Source organism: Rhododendron vialii, chromosome 1a (genome assembly GCF_030253575.1).
Source record: "Rhododendron vialii isolate Sample 1 chromosome 1a, ASM3025357v1".
NCBI lineage: Eukaryota > Viridiplantae > Streptophyta > Magnoliopsida > Ericales > Ericaceae > Rhododendron > Rhododendron vialii.
In genome coordinates this window covers 37370547-37389094 of record NC_080557.1, presented here as the reverse complement: position 1 = coordinate 37389094, position 18548 = coordinate 37370547, and positions in this window count along the sequence as shown.

The window sequence follows — 18548 nt, the reverse complement described above, 5'->3', positions numbered from 1 at the left end:
ATATCTACATAATAAGGTTGAAAAATAACCTAGCATTGGATATAACACATAATAAGGGAGAAGGGTTTTTGAATCTTATCTCTCTCTATAAATCTTAATCATTGATTTGCTCTATAAATCTTACAGTTCTCCTTTTCTCTCTCAAACAATAGTAATTGCACAATTGTCACTTCAAAATTCATTTCTCTCTCTCTCTCTCTCTGCTCCCACAATTGTTTAATTTTGGGTTAAGGTTTGATTTTGCAATTTTGTTTTGATTTCAGATTTATTTACATTGTAATCCTCTGTGATTTCCTCCCCCCCCCCCCTCGGAAAAAATAAATAAATAAATAAAGACCAATCTTCCACATTTTCTATGCTTTTTTAAAATTTTGAACGTTAAAAAGATAGAAACTAGATCAAAGGTTTTCAAGTTTCTACCTTGGCTTCTATCCTATGGGTACATTTTCAATTAACGGTTATTTGTAACGTCGTCTCATATGGGGTGACACCCCATATCAGATGGAGTTAAAAACAACCGTTGTATCCAAAAAAATCGAAAAAGTGGTTTTTATTTTTATCCAAAAATAACCGGTTTTTAATACTTCATTTAGATTGTATTTAGAAAATGTTATGCCGTCCCTTCAAACACGGGCATGCACTAGTTCTATAACATGATACTTAGAGCTGAAACGCTTTTGAACATGACTTTCTCAATTGGTTGTCACGTTTTTTTTGCGTCATAAGTGCACTGTTTCGCAGTGGTTTCTAAATTACGGATCCCCTTTGTTTACCTCTTTCACGTCAAGGATAGCACGTACGGGTTGTGTTTGCAAAATCTGTTAGTCATAACCTCCGAAACTAGAATATGACTTTTGGATGACTTTTCCAAATTTGGTTACCAGCTTCCCAAGGAGGTCTTTCGTATTGGGCTTCTGACCAGGACTTTTGGGTGTGTAGGTCTTTTGGGCAAGATGGAATTCGTTGCCGATGAAGCCTTTTACTTCGAGGCCATTCTGATTGGGCCTTTAATAATGGGGCCTAACAGTCGGCCTGGCCCTTTTCTCCGTTTATATAGAGAACTGATGGGCTTGCTTTTGTATTGCTCTTTCTTTTTCTTTTGTGAACAGATACTCTTTCAAACATGAATGCTTAGTTTGAGATCCCGGGGACCCTATGTCCCTTAGAGACAACATGGGTGTTGTCCCCATTCAGGCCGTCTAATTTCGGCAATGGATGGTTAAGATTTGTTTAGCTGAGATGAAATCCAAGCCATTCATTGCTGAAATGGATGGTTTGGATGGGAACAATAGGGTTCCCCGAGTTCCTAGTTTGCCCAGTATCTCCAATGCTATGAGGGTACTTTACGAAATGGTTAATACTTATACTAGATAAAAAGTGAGTATTTGGATGTTTAGTGATGCACCCACAAACACAATTCAGTTTTCGAAGACTAAAATATAACAGGGCGGCTCCGGAGGTCCTTAAAAAAACCTCTAAAAAAACTCTCCAAATCTTAATCTCATAGTTTTAGATCAAATTTTGATGATCCGAGCCGCTCAATGTGTTCAGAACATGATTTTAAGGGTGCCCGCGAGAAACTGGCAAAAAAACTAATTGTTTTTGTTGAACGGTTCGGTAAAAAACCGCTTGGATCAAGCCCTTACTGATTATTGTTTTTGCTGATTTTTTCAAGGTACCCTTAAAATCACGTTCCGAACACATTGAGCGGCTTGGATCATCGCAAATCGATTGGGAAATGAGAAATCCGGACCATAAGAAAATCCAGGCGACTGGACCTGAAAAGAACTGCGTGTGTGTGTATTGTATATATACGGGGTGGTTCCGGGGACCCTTAAAAAAACCTCTAAAGCGCGAATTTAGAAGGGTCTGGACCAGAAGATTGCTGCCCATTAGGTGAGGGGTCCGTCCGCGTTGGAGGTGGAGTACTGGGACCACATGAGGGACCAGAGGTAGTTTGTGGCGAAGCAAGGTCAGATGCAGATATTGGCTGAGAATCAACAGTACTAGAGCCTGAAGCAGTAGGTAAAAGTGAATGAGGTCTGTCCTGAATAATTAGACTGAAGAAAGTGATCGAGGTATAGACAGATTATATCACAGCTTGTGTTGTGGCGAGTCAGAACGAAAGGAGCCCATAAAGAGTGGGTTGGATGATCTCTCGGAGGCTCGGAGCGCATAATTACAGTATGGTTGTTACATGGTATATGAATAAAGAATTGCAAAGGTTATGTTCGAAAGTTGTGGAACAAAAGAGGGTAGAAGAGAAAATAAAGGAGAGTAATCAGGAGGATAATTATAGAATTAAGTATTATTTTCCTCTATTTGTCTTTGACAAATTAAAAGAAAAAGTTAATTAAAGAAGTCTTAAAGAAGAAAGAAATATATATGAAGGAAACTAAATTTCCACTAATATGGTTTTTTTTTTTTTCATTTTTTCCCTACCTCTTTTCTAACCAAGAATCAAATATGGGAAAGGAATTCTTTTATTCCCTCACCCTTTCTCTTTATTTTCCAAACTTTCAATCAAACCAAAATAGTTACTCTCCACGTCATTCGATCATTATTTGTTTTTGTTTTTTTTTGAAGAATTACACTTTTGAACAAACATGATCGTTAAGTATGAATGCATTTTTAAAATTTGCTAGTCAACTCAAATTGTAGTTGCTACTTCTATTGAATGGTCATTAATTATTTGTTTTTATTTTTTATTTTTGAGAATTTCACTTTTAAATGAACATGATCGTTACGTATAAAGAACATGTATTCTTAAAAATTTATATTCAACTCAAAGTGTACTTACTGTACTTCTATTCATGAGGGAGGGAACAACGGGGAGGGGGTGTTCAAAGAGAAATTTCATACGATTTTGATATTTGACTTCCCAACTTGATCAAACAATTTTAAAAATCAAAAGTTAACGTGGCGAAATTTCCGATTGTCCAAAAAAAAAAAAAAAAACGAGATGGGTTTTGTTATTTGACTTCTTGATGTGGTCAAACAATTCGAAGTATGTAAAAGTCAACGAGCAAAAATGGAAAAGCAAGTAATATGTCTGACATGTATAACAAAAATAAAGTAGTAGTGATGTGTTATTGAAACCATTTCTTAATGAGATAAAACAATACCTAAAAATTTTGGGAAAAATATAGGTGCTAGGGGAACATCAGGTGTAGCACACTTCAACCACACTCCTCTCACATACAGGTGGGACCCGTTCCAGTAGGTCTCATCTGTATGTGAGAGGGGTGTGACTGAGGTGTGCCACACCGACGTGCCTCTAGCATTAATGAATATCTATATTATAAAACAAATTTTTTAAGTAATTAATTTTCGTTTTACGAAACAGATCTTTCTCTCACAATGTATCACCTTTAATTAAAAAAATAAGTACTTATTTTGGAAAAATAAATATTTATTTTAGTTAGCGGAACACACCCTAATGCCTAGACATATAAATGAGAGTAACCTCTACAACCGTTAGATCACTTCCTATTAATTTTTGTAACCATCGGATCATTTCTTTTTAAAAGATGAAAAGAATATTCTTTTAATAAAATCCATAACTCTTTATCCTGAACTTTTTAGACAATGTATCTCTAATCTCTATGTAATTTATGATCAAATAGGAAAATTAACGCTTTTATGGTGATTATAACTATCGTGTACGCGTAGTGCCGCATGGAGCAGTTACTTAGAACGGATAATTTATTTAACCTGATATTCCACTGGCATCCGCTAATACTCCACACAATAATTTAGAAAAGAGGAAAATAGAGAGAGAGAGAGAGAGAGAGAGAGGGGCGGACGTGAAGTATGACATGGGTGTATTGACGTAAGCCCTTACGCGTGACGAGTCAGCCGCGTTGGGGACGCGGAAAACCGTGCGTCGGCAGGCGCGGAAAAAGCCGAGCGAGGGAAGGGTAAAATGGGAATTACAGTAATCACATTCCTGGCACTGGGGGGGGGGGAGATTTTTTGGTCGTCGCGCAGAATCATCAATGGCCGAGGTGGGTGAGCTGTCATACGCTGGAAAAAACACGTGTCGGCGGGAGAGGGATTCGGGGCCCGATGCTAGCTGGACTGGGACGGGTCACTGGTATCTCTCTCTCTCTCGTCTCGGGCCTCGTATTCTTTTGTTTTTAAAAACGTGCGTTTTGACGCTGACTCCTGTCTGTGTGCTGTGCTGTGCTGGTTTTGCCTCCGCTTTGGTGGGACCCGTTCCCACGGCTATTTCTAGAAATTTCCTTAATTTCTCGTATAGCCAAACTGGGCTCTAAAATTCTCCTTAACTTTTGTGTACTCGCGCTCTTCATCTCAAAATTTTAGTCCCTCTTTGTACTATATGAATTGAATAAAAAATAAGTTATAATTTTCAATTCGTAATACTCTTTATACTTCATCCGTTTCTCTTCTTTAGGCCTTGTTCGGTTAAATAATCCGTTTTGAATTATTTTTTTGTTCTTATTCAATTCTTTTTCTTCATATTTCTTAGTTTTTTGGCATTTTTTTATGATTATTTCTCCATCATAATAAAAGGAATCAAAAAGTACTAAAAAATTATGACTAAAACTAAAAAAAAATTGAATAAAAACAAAAATAAGCTAATAAGTCAATTTTTTTCTTCTTTATTCAAAAAATTTAAATTTTGATCATAATTTTTTTTTACTTTTTAGATTCATTTCGTCATGACGAAACAATAATCCTCAAAAAATTGATAAAAAACTAACAAATGTGAAAAAAATTGAATAATGACAACGAACAACCCCTTAGTCCAATTTATAATTTTTTCTATCCCAAAAAGATTGTCTTATATAAAAACTAAATGGGTAATAGGTAAGGAATTTCCTCTTTTACCCTTTTTATTTTTTAATTAATGTACTAAAAAGTAAGAAAATGTAATGATTTAAGATTAGTGTTGATGTCACCGTATCCAAAGAGTTGAACACAATTGGAATAGGAGCAATAGCTCGTGACAGGCATGGTGCAGTGATTGGGATATGAGTGAATACTCAGAAGGGTCTTAATTTGCCAAGGGTCATACTTTACCCAGGTCTTTTCCCCATACTTCATCTCACACTCGCGGTAGTGACTTTTAAGCTAATTCATTGCAATAGGAAAAAAAGTAAACCATTTGGAGAATAATCTTTCTGTGTTTTACTTGTGAAATCACTTGTTAAACTTTTAATCAAGTTTATCTAGTATCTCATATGCTTGCTTTAGGGGTCACACTCCACCGATAAAAACCATTAAACTCCAACAATAAAATAAAATAAAAACAGGTTTTTTTTGATGAAATTTATTTTAACAATTGAATCCAAGAATTTTTTTTTCTAAAGTTGAAAGAAAAATAATTAAGCCCTAAGACAAAAAAAATTGTATTTGAACAATAAGTGAGAGAACAGCCCAATGAAAACAATTACTAGGTGAAGTTCAACTGAATGCACAGTTGAGGTTTCGAACCTGGGTCGAAGAACATAAATTGGCTGCTACTGACCCTAGACCAAGGGTCATTCCAATGGGTATTGACGTACAGATGTTGTGTGGGGCCAACTCTGAAGTCTTACATAAATAATTCGATTGGTTAATAAATTTTAAAATATATTTTCAAGTAGTCTCGTAATAATGAGTTCAAACATTTATAAATGCTATCTAGTTTATGCGGTTTAAATAGTTATTAATATTTTCATAACGGGGCCCTTAGGTTTGCCCTTATATTTTGGAGGCCTAGGCAGCGCCTTGTTTTACCTATGCCTAGGGCTGGGCTTGGTCAAAAAAAAAATGAGGTCAGGAGATTAATTTCTCTTCCGAGATATTAATTTAACTGTTCTAGCAATACTGACTTTCGCCGATCAAAACAAGAGAAAAAACTTCCCACAATAATAATAAGAGAAATTGAAGTTAGGAAATTAGCCAAACCAACGAACACACAAGAGCTAAAAAGAAAGCACGAACAATAAATTAGCCAAAAGAACAAACGCACGAGAGGTAAAAAGAAACAGATAATGCATGGATAGAGATTTTTGCGTGGTTCCCTAACTAGTTTTTTTTTAGCGGCAACATGGTTCCCCAACAACATAGTCGAGTCATTCACGGCTCACCTTGATTTTTATTGTGCGTCATCGAATGAGAACAGAGTATTGCTACGTACATTGGTTGTGTGTAAAAATTATTTATAAACTAGGATTTACATCATAAATTTATCGTAAAACACTTCTATCCAGAATTCGAGAGTGATATGCAAATAATCGTCGTCTCAGCGAAACACAAATTAAACCGAATTTGATTTCACAAGCCCAATAACTAAAAAAGAAGAAGAGGCGGAAATGTCATTTTCCATGAAAATGAGGCCGCTAACTATGCGGCGCATAAGGAATATACCAAAGCATAATTGATATTTAACACAATTATAATAGTCGTAAGGTTCACATTTCTATATCAAAAAAAAAAAAAAAGAAAAGAAAAAAGAAACCACAAACCAATGAGATGGAATGGAACCCCATAAAGGACGAAGCAGCACGTGGCTCTATAAGAGCCTTTAAACAACATTTGATTTTTTCCCGAAATAGGAGTAATAAATATTTATTTAAATTTAGGAAGGCCAACAAAAGGACGGTGCGATTGGACATAGCTGCACGCTGCTGCGATGTATTTGCTCACAGCGGTCCCTGTACCATGGAGTTCAATTTTGTACTCCTGTTGATAATCCCAAGGGATTGGCCGGTCTTGGCTACTTAGGAGTTTGCTTTCACCTAAGATTTCAGATTTGATTTTTCTTTCCGACAACTCTTAGGGCTACCTCACGGTCCTCACCCCTCACACATTAGCATGCGAAACAGCTACAGAAGGCGACGTAGAGAAATGTAACGCAAAATTAGTAAATGCAAAATAAATAAATGAGTACAAAACAAAAAGTCTAATTGGTTTTTTTAAGAGAACTAGTCCAAAGTCACCTACCATAGAGGTGTTTCTACTAACAAAATATACTAAAAATTTAACGCATTTTACTATCTTGTTTCCACTAACAAAAAAAATTTAGCATTTTACCATCTCATTTCCACAAACAGAAAAGTTGTCAACACATTTTTTTTTGCTACAATAACTCTACCCATAAACCCATCAACAGTTTATTCACTACTGGAAACAACTTGACATTTTTCAATAACTTATTTACTACCGAAAACACCTAACAATTTTTCAACCACAAAAAAAATTTACAAATTTTTTACTACCGAAAACACTGCTGAGCTACTTGCAAAAAGTCTTGACCATGAATTGAAATCTCACCAGTCACCTCCACCAAGTTTGGGGGTTATGGGAAGGGGTGGGACCCCGGTTAATTTAAGGCCCTAGGCCCAAAATCGTAATCAAAGATAAAATTCTTGAGATTTTATTTTGGACAAAACAAAAATTGACCACTGTTTCAAATTCCATGTGTTTTAATTTTTTAAAATGAAACACAAAGTAATAGAACAAGTAAGGTAGTAGTATATTATTGTTAAGAGAAAAAGGTATTTCCGGATCAACCGGACAAAGGGCTGTCCGAACAGCTTCTGCGTGGGCTCCCTTTGCGCATTTTTTTAGAAAATTCGAACCGTGTATCTTGTAGGGCCTACAAAATAATGTATCTACTAAAAAAATCAGTTTGTCCGGACATCGATAGGTATGTCAAAAGTTGAGTTTATACACGGAAAAATGTACGACCATGATCTGTCAATTGTTTTTAAAGTTAAACTGTTCACGGTTGTCCATTTTTCCGTGTAAAAACTCAACTTTTGACATATCTATCGATATCCGGACAAATTGTTTTTTTTTGCGTAGATACATTATTTTGCAAGTCCTACAAGATGGCACGGTTCGGATTTTCCAAAAAAACCACGTGAAGGGGGCCCACACTGGGGTTGTCCGGTTTATACGGACAGAACTTTTTCTCTATTGTTAATCATAGAGATTTGGAGATTTTTTGTAACCCCAACCAAATACATTTTTCCATTACTTAATTTTCACCTTTTGTTAATTAGGTGTAATAAGTTATTAGCAAGATCAACAGTGACAGAAGCTTTGTGCAAGGATCGCAATGGTTTTGGAGTTCATCAAGCTACTTCGTCAAATGTTTTGTTTTTTAGGGCCTAGGCCCTCCAATGTATCCAAAAAAAAAACAGTTATTAGCAAGTCTTAAATACATTTTTTTTTTATCCGAAGTCTTAAATACTTGGAAATTATGCTTTTGGCTGTCTCTATTATGAGGAACAAACCAATTAATTAATTAATTAACCTTGTACCTGCTCACTCCTAATGTAATCTCTGTATATATGTATAGGTCATCAGTACATGTATATATATGTGTTACTAGGTATGCACAGAATTATCATTCATGTTATATACACGTGATTCGATCCCCTCACATCAAGAACCATGCGTCCGCCATTGGTTGGTGCATGTCTTTAGACATAGATATCTTGTTGTCAATTCTGTATTTAATCTCGTTAAATATATAGGTGTAATAATATGTGTGCATTTTTGGTAACTTACAGGTATCCAAGCCAGCCTACTCGCATCTCAACTAATCCTTGGGGTCCAATCCCATCGTCCTCCAAACTAAAGCAGAGCAAATGTCTTGTATGAACCGGCCCCAAAAGATTTGATACCAACTAGAAAGTTTCGAATTTAAAATCTCAACAGAAAGCAAACCGTAAGTCCCAGACGTTGACCATCCAGCTTTTCGGCGCGAATATTTTGCCAATAGTAATATGTGATATTTGGAGATATATATAGTTGTGTATTTACTTTACATACATACGTGTTTGACCAGATTTGAAACATTCTTGGCAACACAGCAACCAAGTAATAATTTTTTACTACTAATTAAATTGCAAGGCTCAAAATTGATGTTGAAAGGTGAAGAAGGCATGCCCCAATAATGTCACTGCAAAGCTGAAAATGAAATTAAATTTCCGAATCTCCTTGACGGTGATTCATGGGGCCCTAAATTCCTTGCAATCGCAAGCAATGAGGCACACAATCTTTGAAAATTTCGGAACGCAGATTGCAATTTGGAGACCCACTTTCCTGTTTGACATAATTAAAAACACTAAGTCTTTTTCGTTTTTTTTTAATAAGCAAGTGTCCAGGCCAGCTTGCGGGCTCAACTAATTTCGTGGCCATGAAGGTAACGACTGGGCAAACCCTCCGACGGGCGGCTCCAAGGCTTGGAATGTTTTGCCACCGTAAGATTAATTTGAACATGCGACCTCACGCGTGACGAACACTATTTTTTTACTTTCTTATGTTGACTCGGCCAAACCTTCTCTATGGTTCAACTAAAAACAAGTCTTTGGCGGCTGCTTTATTGAGTCCACGCTTTAAACCTAGCTAACACCGACTTTTATAACCGAAAGTATGGTTGCGATTTTTTATTGTCTTTTTTTGACAAGTGCGATTTTTTATTGTCTAATCAAACAAAAGATAATAGTGTATGGTGTTGTTCCACTAAGCAAAAAATTGGTTTTTTCTGGGAGGTTTTGTCTTATTCGAAAAAAGATCACGTTTGTTAGTTTTTACTTTTGAGTACTGCAATTGGTACCGATGGTACCGTAGAGAAAATGCACCAACGGCCACCGGACGGCCGATCCGAGCCGTCCAAAAATTTTAAAAAACAAAACCGAGTGGGCTCATGGGAGAATCAACAGCATCTGAGGTATGTAGGGTACTTGATCTGAGAACCCCTTTTTCGTGTATATACACGTATATACATATATAGACGAAAAAGGGGTGCTCGGATCAAGTACCCTGCACATCTCAGATGCCATTGATTCTCGCATAGGCCCACTCGATTTTGGTTTTTAAAATTTTTGGACGGTTCGGATCGGCCGTCCGGTGGCCGTCGGTGCATTTTCCCAAGGGTACCATCGGTACCAATAGGATTTTCGTTTACTTTTATCCAAAATATTTTAAAAAATAATCACTTTTCAGCCAAAAAAAAAAAAAAAGAACTTTTTTGACTTTTTGTTGTTGAAAAGTGGTTATTTCTCAAAATATTTTAGTACAAGTAATTTATTTTTTTTTACTTTTCCAATTTCTCTCGTCGAGACGAATCAATAATCCAAAAAAGTTTGGCGCAAAACTAACAAACACAAATTTAAATATACTGTTCTAAGGTCCGTTTATTAACTAGATTAATATTATAGTGAAGGGAAGGGATATATAAACATCCTAGAATAAATAGTCTCTTAAAATTAAAAGGTGATGGAAATACCACATCCCATGCTACTGGGGAGATATCAAACTTTGTGAAATCATACATTTAATATGACCTTTATTAATAATTTCGATCATACACCGAATATGTGATCCTTTTGAATAGAGATAGTCCAAACCAATTCTAATATATATCCGGGTAAACAAACAAGCCCCATAGAAATGACATAATGGATTATGGGCATTTTTCCCACTTCGAGTCTTCTGCGGGAGAGCTTGGGAGTTCAACCATCTCTGATTCCCCCCCATGATATAATATATATAGTATTGTTCTTAGTCTTTACTTGGGTCAACTAATAACAAATTTTCTAATACAAAAAAAAAAACAAAACAAAACAAAAAAACACAAGATTTTCTTCGTTAACCGATATAGTCCTGGAAGACAATTTTCTTGAATTCATCTAAACAAAGAGTAAAGTAAAAAAATATGAATATCTTTCGAGTCTAGAGGGTTCGCTTGAACCCCCTCAAACATAAGTGCAGCCACCCCTGCCAACTAGAAAAGATTATTTTTGTGGTTTGCAATTGGACAAGGCAAAACGTTGACAGCAGCCACATGCATAATATTTATTCTTAAAGCATAGTCTGTGACAATTAGGGCAGGCCAGTGGCTTTTGATTTGTGGCTGTCTAAAAACCCTAATTATGATCTATCAATTTTTAGCCTAGCTATAGTCACTCTTGATTATGACTTGTTTAGTGTGATAATGACATTCTAGAGTAAATATATATACTTTATTCCAAATATATTCTAAATGAATAGGAATCAAAGTCATGGTGCCACTTGACCTATTAATTTATTGCACGTGATGATTTTGCAACGTTAGCATTATAGGTAGTGATTAGGTAATGTTGATGGCGATATTTCCTTCTTTTGCATTGTTGTATTAAGATATGGTCTCTCTTTTTTTAATTACTAAAAAACTAACTAATAATAATCAACTAGTTGTTAATCCCCAAGGGGTTGGTCCATGGGTGAAGGGCTAGGATGACTTAAGAGTTTGCTCACTTGTAAGATTTTGAGTTCGAATTCACTAGGTGCTATATATCAACTCTTTTTGGGGCCAGTCCTTACAAAGTTTTGGCTTTAATTGGGTTATGCATGTGCAAAGGGGCGGTGGAATTGGACCCTCGTGATTAGTTGATGTATGCATAAAGCTAGCTTCGACACCTGAATTATAAAAAAGTAATCACTAGAAATTCAATGATTTTAGGAGCTCAAATCATGTAGATAAAAAAAAAGTTGGAAAATTGTATGCTAAGCACTATTTTGATGACCATTTCGACTAGATAGTGATTCTTTTCAACTATATATAGTAGCTTTTAGTTTTAGCTTTGAGAAAAAAGTAAAAAAACCCACACTAAATTGCAATACACCGATACAGAATTAGAAAATACTAATTGGTAGGGGAAAAAGGTCCTGCTAAATTGGAAAAGTATTCATTTGGGGGTTTCAAAATTTCTGCGCACAGTCTCCAATAAATTTTTCTATCTATGTCTCTCTACTCATTACTCTTAAAAATTTCTCAAAACCCAAACTGAACATGATCTAGTTATTGGACTGTGAGGAAAGAAATACAGCAAAACACGGAGAATTTTAGAAAGATTTTTTTATTTTTTTTTAATTTAGCTGGTTAAAAAACCTACTCCATTGGTTACGTAATTTACGTTTTTCACTTTTTTAATATCAAGTGGTGCTATGGCCATTAGCTATTTCTACCCGAAAAATAAGCGTAAAATGGCAAGAAGCCAACTAAAAATATTGATTCGATTTTGCAGGTTATTGATCAAATAAGTAATCACTGGAGGGTATATTCTATCCGGTTCCCGTACGTACCAAGCACTATTTGCATCTACAAGATTTAAAACCCTAATATTATGTATTCGGAATGAGGAAAAACTAGCACCAAACCCGTGCCATGCACCGGCAGGACACAACACAAACAAAATTTAATTATATTATTACTTAAATTACATGTATTAAGAGTTTTCTTGGGAAATAATTTTTCCGTAACTACATATAATTAAGGGGTCTCTTGTGGTCTTGAGAATCGATCTATACCCAATAAAGATAAATACTTTAAAAGGTCTCAACTTAATTAATTAAATTTCAAAATGAATAGACAAAAATATTCTATGAGAAAGGAAAATTTGAATTGTAGGAGACATATATAATCAGATAAGAGTTTATATATTTTTCTTTGCTAAGCATTTTTTTTTTTAATCTATCTTCCCCTTGTGTTGGTAAGCAAACTTGTGGATCATGGTTATCATTTTTTTAGAACCATGCCTATATCTTTATTTACCGTTTTTATTGTATTTTGGCGATCAATTTATTTTCTCTTATAACCAAAAGGTTAGGGGAGCAAAGTACACCTAATTTAGTTTCTCACTTTAACTTTATTATAAAGAGATTTTTCCTTTTTCTATTTTTATTTTTTTTGAAATTAGTAATTTTGAATATTTCGGTAAATTTGTCAACCATGGCTTTACTTATTTATGTTTCCCAAGAGAGAGAGAGAGAGAGAAAAGACCCCGTTCGTTTTGGGATTTTGAATTTAGATTTTTAGGTAATGAGTGTAGACAAAATAGAGTAATGATTGGAGAGAGATAGAAAAAAAAATGAAAGTAATAATTGAAAAGAAATAACATAATAATTAGAATCCAAAATCCAAATCCTTAACCAAACGGGGTCGCAATGTCTCTATTTAGTCAAAGGAGGGAAAGAATTGTGATCACTGGGTTTGCACCACTTGGTCAAAATTATGGCCACCAGTTCCCATTTTGATGTGCTTTTCAGCGCGTCTTTTGAACTTGTCAAATGATAATAACCCCACACATGTCCAGACTGATGCTATAAAGTTAACAACCCGGCAAATTTTTAAGTGGTTCAAAAGTTTAAAATATTTGGTCTCGGTGGAATTCGAACTTTCAACCTCATAAAAGAAAAATACTTATTTATTTTCTCATGCTCACTTGGCCAAACCTGTTTGTGTTAGATTATGTCCAAATTCACCACACAAAAGACTTTCAATCGGTCACAGATACCTTTTTCATTTATCTTTTTTATTAAAGAAGATTTCTTCTAGGATAGTTTAATTTGCTGTAGTAAATCAATATAAAGGAAAACACGTCACAATGGGTATTTATCTTATTTTCCATTTATTTAGACTTCTCACAGTTTAATTCAGCAGGTTTTTTTTAATCTCTAATATAAAAAGAAGATTTTACACAATCTCAAGCAACTTCAATAAATTGTTAAAGATAATTAACTTCGACCAAAAGTCTATAAATTTATATCTTTGACGAAATAGACACAAGTCCATAAAAAGTAATCTCAACAATTGCATCATATATACAACGATACTTATTTTAACATGTTTACGCGAAGTCGCCAAACAACACAAAATTAAAAGACTACATCGGGGAACGACTTGGCTAGTTTAGTAAGGGTACAAACGAGTCGAGCCGAGCTTTGTAACGAGCCTGAAGTCAAGCTCGATTAATCGAGCCGAGCCCCGTTTCATTTACTGAATGAGTCGAGCTTTTTCCAAACCGAGTCGAGCTTTAAAGTATTAAGCTCAGCTCATTAACTGCCCGAGGCTTGATCTCGATATCGAGCCTCGGCTCAATTACTAAACTAGCCGAGCCTCGAGCTGCTCAAACGCCTCTATTCGTTTGCAACTGTACGCAGCTAGGATGGATCTGGGAATTCATCTTTTTTGGGCACCAAACTAGTCCAAGTTCCAGTACCAATTAACATACTTTCATGCATGGTTAGATCGAAAGGTCGACAAAGGTGGAAATGGTCATCATCGATCCTATTTTTGCTTCTAAAGTTGGTTGGAAAACTTAACATACTTTCTTCCTATATGTAGGGAGGGAGGGGATCCTTTCTTCCGGCCTCCACCTAACAAATTAAACATTCCACCGAGTCACTGACTAGGTCATAATTGCCTTTGATTTGTTCAAAATATATATACTGGACTAGAGCAGGTACAAAACGGTAACCAAAAAGCTAGTACCTAGCTGGGTAAAGACTAAAATTTGCAAAATTTACGTGCTTCTTTAATGCAACCATCTTTCTAACTTGTGTGCGTGAGCGGGAGTGTGAGCGCGAGGGTGAAATCGTCTTTGAAACATCCCGAGCTGCTAAATTTCATTGCTAGAGCAGGGATTGAGAGCGCGAGTGAAGAGTGGAGATTGAGAGCAAAAGCGCAAGACGTTTCGAAAGATTATGCTAGTACTAAAGTTTGCAAGAGGAGGGATTGAGAGGGCGAGAGAAAAGCGGAGATTGAGAGCGAATGCGAAAGTCATTTTGAAAGATCGTGCATGCGACTAAGATCGTGCCATATCACTAGCAGTTTATTGGGGGGGAAAAAAAATCTTTTGAGATTTTTTTATTTTATCATGAGGCTCATTGTGAGAAGATTATCACAAGAAGAAAAAAAGGAGTACTTGGCCCTTTAACGGACTGGTCCCGTTCCGGTTTCTAACTTCTCTCCTAATCTCCGCTAATATAGGTATGCTGCTTGCCCAAAAAAAAGATGCCGATAAAAAAAATGACTTGCTTGATAATCTTATAAATGTCGCCAAATGATCACTTGTCTTACTCTAGACAAAGAGTAAGATAAGTGATTCGTTTATTCCCTAATCGACGTACAATTGACATTAATTTTTTTTAATATACTAAACTAATGTTGGATGGACAGTTGGAAAGACATTTTTTATGTTAGCCAAACAAAGCCATTGTCTCATTAATGGCAATTTTGTCTTTTCATAGATTTTAGACTCTAAAATATTTTTATTAATGGACTCTATACCTCTATACATCACAGAAACTTTAGACTGGACTAAAGTTCCTATAGAGTTGTTTCATTTGGACTTTAGACTAATATGTTGTTTTGGGAAACAACACATTGGCTGTGCTGCTTGTGCACTTGTGAGAGTGTTTTTTTTTTTTTTCCTCGCGCTCTCAATGCTCGTTTTACCCTAGCTCGCGCTTTCAGTCCTTAACCGCGCGAATTTTAATGACTGAAAATAATTTTTATGGACACTTTCACCCTCACGCTCGTGCCCGTACGCAAGCACACAGGAATTATGTAACTTAAAGCATCTCCAAGGGCAATAGCAAAATTAACCAGAACTAATCTATATTTGAAGAGTCATGTCAGCAAAATCTACTTCAAGAAATAGCAAACTTGCTAAACCATTTTGGTCTCTCTCTCTCTCTCTCTCTCTCTCTCTCTCTCTAAGTTTGAAGAGTGGGAAATGACTCTTCAAACTTCCACATCCTGCGGATCAAAAAAAAAACTTCCACATCCTAAAATTTATTACTACTTTTTATTGACAATGTGGTCCCTTAAAATATTAAAGGTAATAAAAAGCTTTTACTATGAAAGATGAATTATCTAGTGAGCGGACCGCTGTCTTAATATGAGCATGACCGTTTGATGGATCATTAAGCTGTAATAATCGTAGTACTACTAATGAAGGCAAAAGGAATTAATTATTGGTCAAGGGGAATAAAATCTCGTTAAACAGCATTTACTTTGATGAATGGCACATGTGATCAAATCATGATACTTTCTTCCCCTTTGAAATTTCGACACAGCCATGATAAACAAAATTTCGAATCCCTCCATTTTGCCCGGGGTTTTTCCTTCCTTTTTTTTTTTCCCTTGGCGAAAGTCAGAATTGTTAGTTTCAGTTAGTGACGTTTGAATTACGTAGAAATACGTTGTGCCTACCCCTTGATTTTTCCTTTTCTTTTGATGCAGCCAAAATATTAAGAATATATATTAATTACGCATTATTTTGAGTTTACTATTTAGTTAGAAATATGATAATTTAGGATAGAATAATTAGTTTCCTTATTTGCTTTGATTTGCTTTTTCTATTTTTGTTAGTTTCTTATTCTCCAAGAATTAGATTGTTTGGTAATAATTTTATTTTCTTTTTAGTATTTCTATGTTAGTATAAATTGAACTGTAAGGTAAGGGGGTTGTTTATGATTGATTAATGAAAATTTGAGGAAATTTCTCATAATTGTGTGTTAAGGAGTACATCTAGTTCATACTTGTTCGTGACATCCTAGTTGCGCGTTCTTTTTTTTCAACACGCCTCTCTGCATCATCTTTTACTACTAATAAAATATCTTTATTCATAAAATCCCAAGAGGCTTACAAAAGAAATGTCATAAAATAAAATAAAATAAAAAAGAGACAGGTCACAAGATCCTAGCTAAAACAATAACCATACAAGGAGAAGATAAATCGATAAGAGAAAAAATAGAAGAAACAACTCTCACTTCTATTTTAAGGACGTTTTGAGTAAACGTAAAGCACCAATTGAATTCCACTTGAAAATATCATAAAAAAACACCCGCGCACAAAGCTCTTGGAAAAACAATATCTAAAACATTTTCGAAGACTTAAACGAAGATATATAGGTCATAACCATATCCAATTCTCGTTTCTTCAATCGACGATTAACAAACAACGACGCAAAGTAGTACAGTAGTAATATTTTTGTGCATCGATCGATCTTAATTAGCCTTGCCAAAATTGAAAGTGGTAGGGTGTGGCCCTTTTGCTCTTTTTTTTTATTATTACTATTTGCTTATTTTGGTATCTCTTGTAAATAAGCAAAACAATATTTTACAACCCATCACATGAATGTCACATGAAGCGTTATGGGCACCCGGGAAAAAAAATAGCACAACATACAACTTCTAGTATCACAAAGAGACGAATATAGTACTCACAATCACCTCACACATATAAATGACAGATTATTAATTAGGAAAATAATATTGGCACTCCAAAAATTGATGCAGGCACTCCAAAAAACAAAGAAAAATGGCTTTGGAGTTACACTGATTTTGGAGTGCATGCATCAAATTTTGGAGTGCAATATCATTTCCCACTAATTATTACAGTGTGGCGTCCACAAGCACTCCACACCCTGCACAATATGTGTATAATTTTCTTTGCGTGCAATTCGGTTAGTTTCTGGGGGACTAATCTCATTGTCCAAAAGATAAATTAACAAACCGTAAAGACTAATCTTATAAGAATTGACGACATCTAAGAGGTTTCGTACATGGAACGTAACGGGAGCAAACATCCAAGCCTCTGCCCTTAACTAGGAGGCCCATCCTTTAATTGGGGGTTTAATGCATGTATCGTTACTTTGGTTCTCTAAAGACGAGAAAAAAGTTAGGGTTCGTCCAACATTATGATCTTTGATGTAGCCTTATTTGAATGTTCTTCAACATTGTTTAGTAGTTTTATGCTTTTCTAGTTTTTATTGTCAAGACGAATGATTACTACAAACAATTTGAAAGTTAAACACCAAGTCACTAAATTAATAATAGGAATTGTCTTAAGAAAAATTAAGGGGAATGAATTTCACACTCTCCTTTTTTATATCCACACTTCCTTTTTTTTTTAAGTAGAAAAAAATACATACACTTTTAACACTAAAAACAAAAAAGAAGTGTAGATATCAAAAAGAGAGTGTAAAAATCACTATCGAAAATTAATTTGAAAAATGATGAGTGCACTCCACTTTTTTAAGAGCAATGCTATTGGTACAGCAGAAGTGGGCACAGACAGCGCGTACAGTGCGCGTTTGGGCCCGTCTCGCGTCTAACAAAAATAATCGAAGCCGCTCATTTTGTTTAATATATTTTGCTTATGGTCTTCGTAAAAAATCAGCTCCATCCGATATCGATAAAAGCGTTTACGAAACATCCAAAATTGCTTATGAAAATTTGTAAAGCAATTTTTGACGCTTCGTAAACGCCCTTATCGATGTCGGATGGGGTTGATTTTTTACGGAGACCTTAAGAAAAATATATTGAACAAAATGAGCGGCTCTGATTATTTTTGTTAGACCCGAAACGGGTCCAAACGCGCGCTGTGCGTGCTGTCTGTGTCACTTCTGCTGTACGAGCATCATTTCTGCTTTTTTAATTGATGCCCTCTTGAACTTTTCTTTCTGTTCTTAACATTGCACACAGAGATAAAGTTTTGGAGGGCATTAGAGGGAATACTAGTGTAAAAATCATTTTCCAATTAATTTATGCTTCAAAAAAAGAAAATAATTTGTACACTCCCTTTTCATATTCGCACTTTTTTTTTAAGTGTTAAAAATGTATTTTTTTTTCCTGAAAGATAAAAAAAGAAGTGTGGATTAGGGGTGTAAACGAGTTGAGTTGAGCTGAGCCGAGCTCGGCTTATTTACTAAACGAGTCAAAAACTCGAGCTCAACTCGAATTTTAATGAGCCG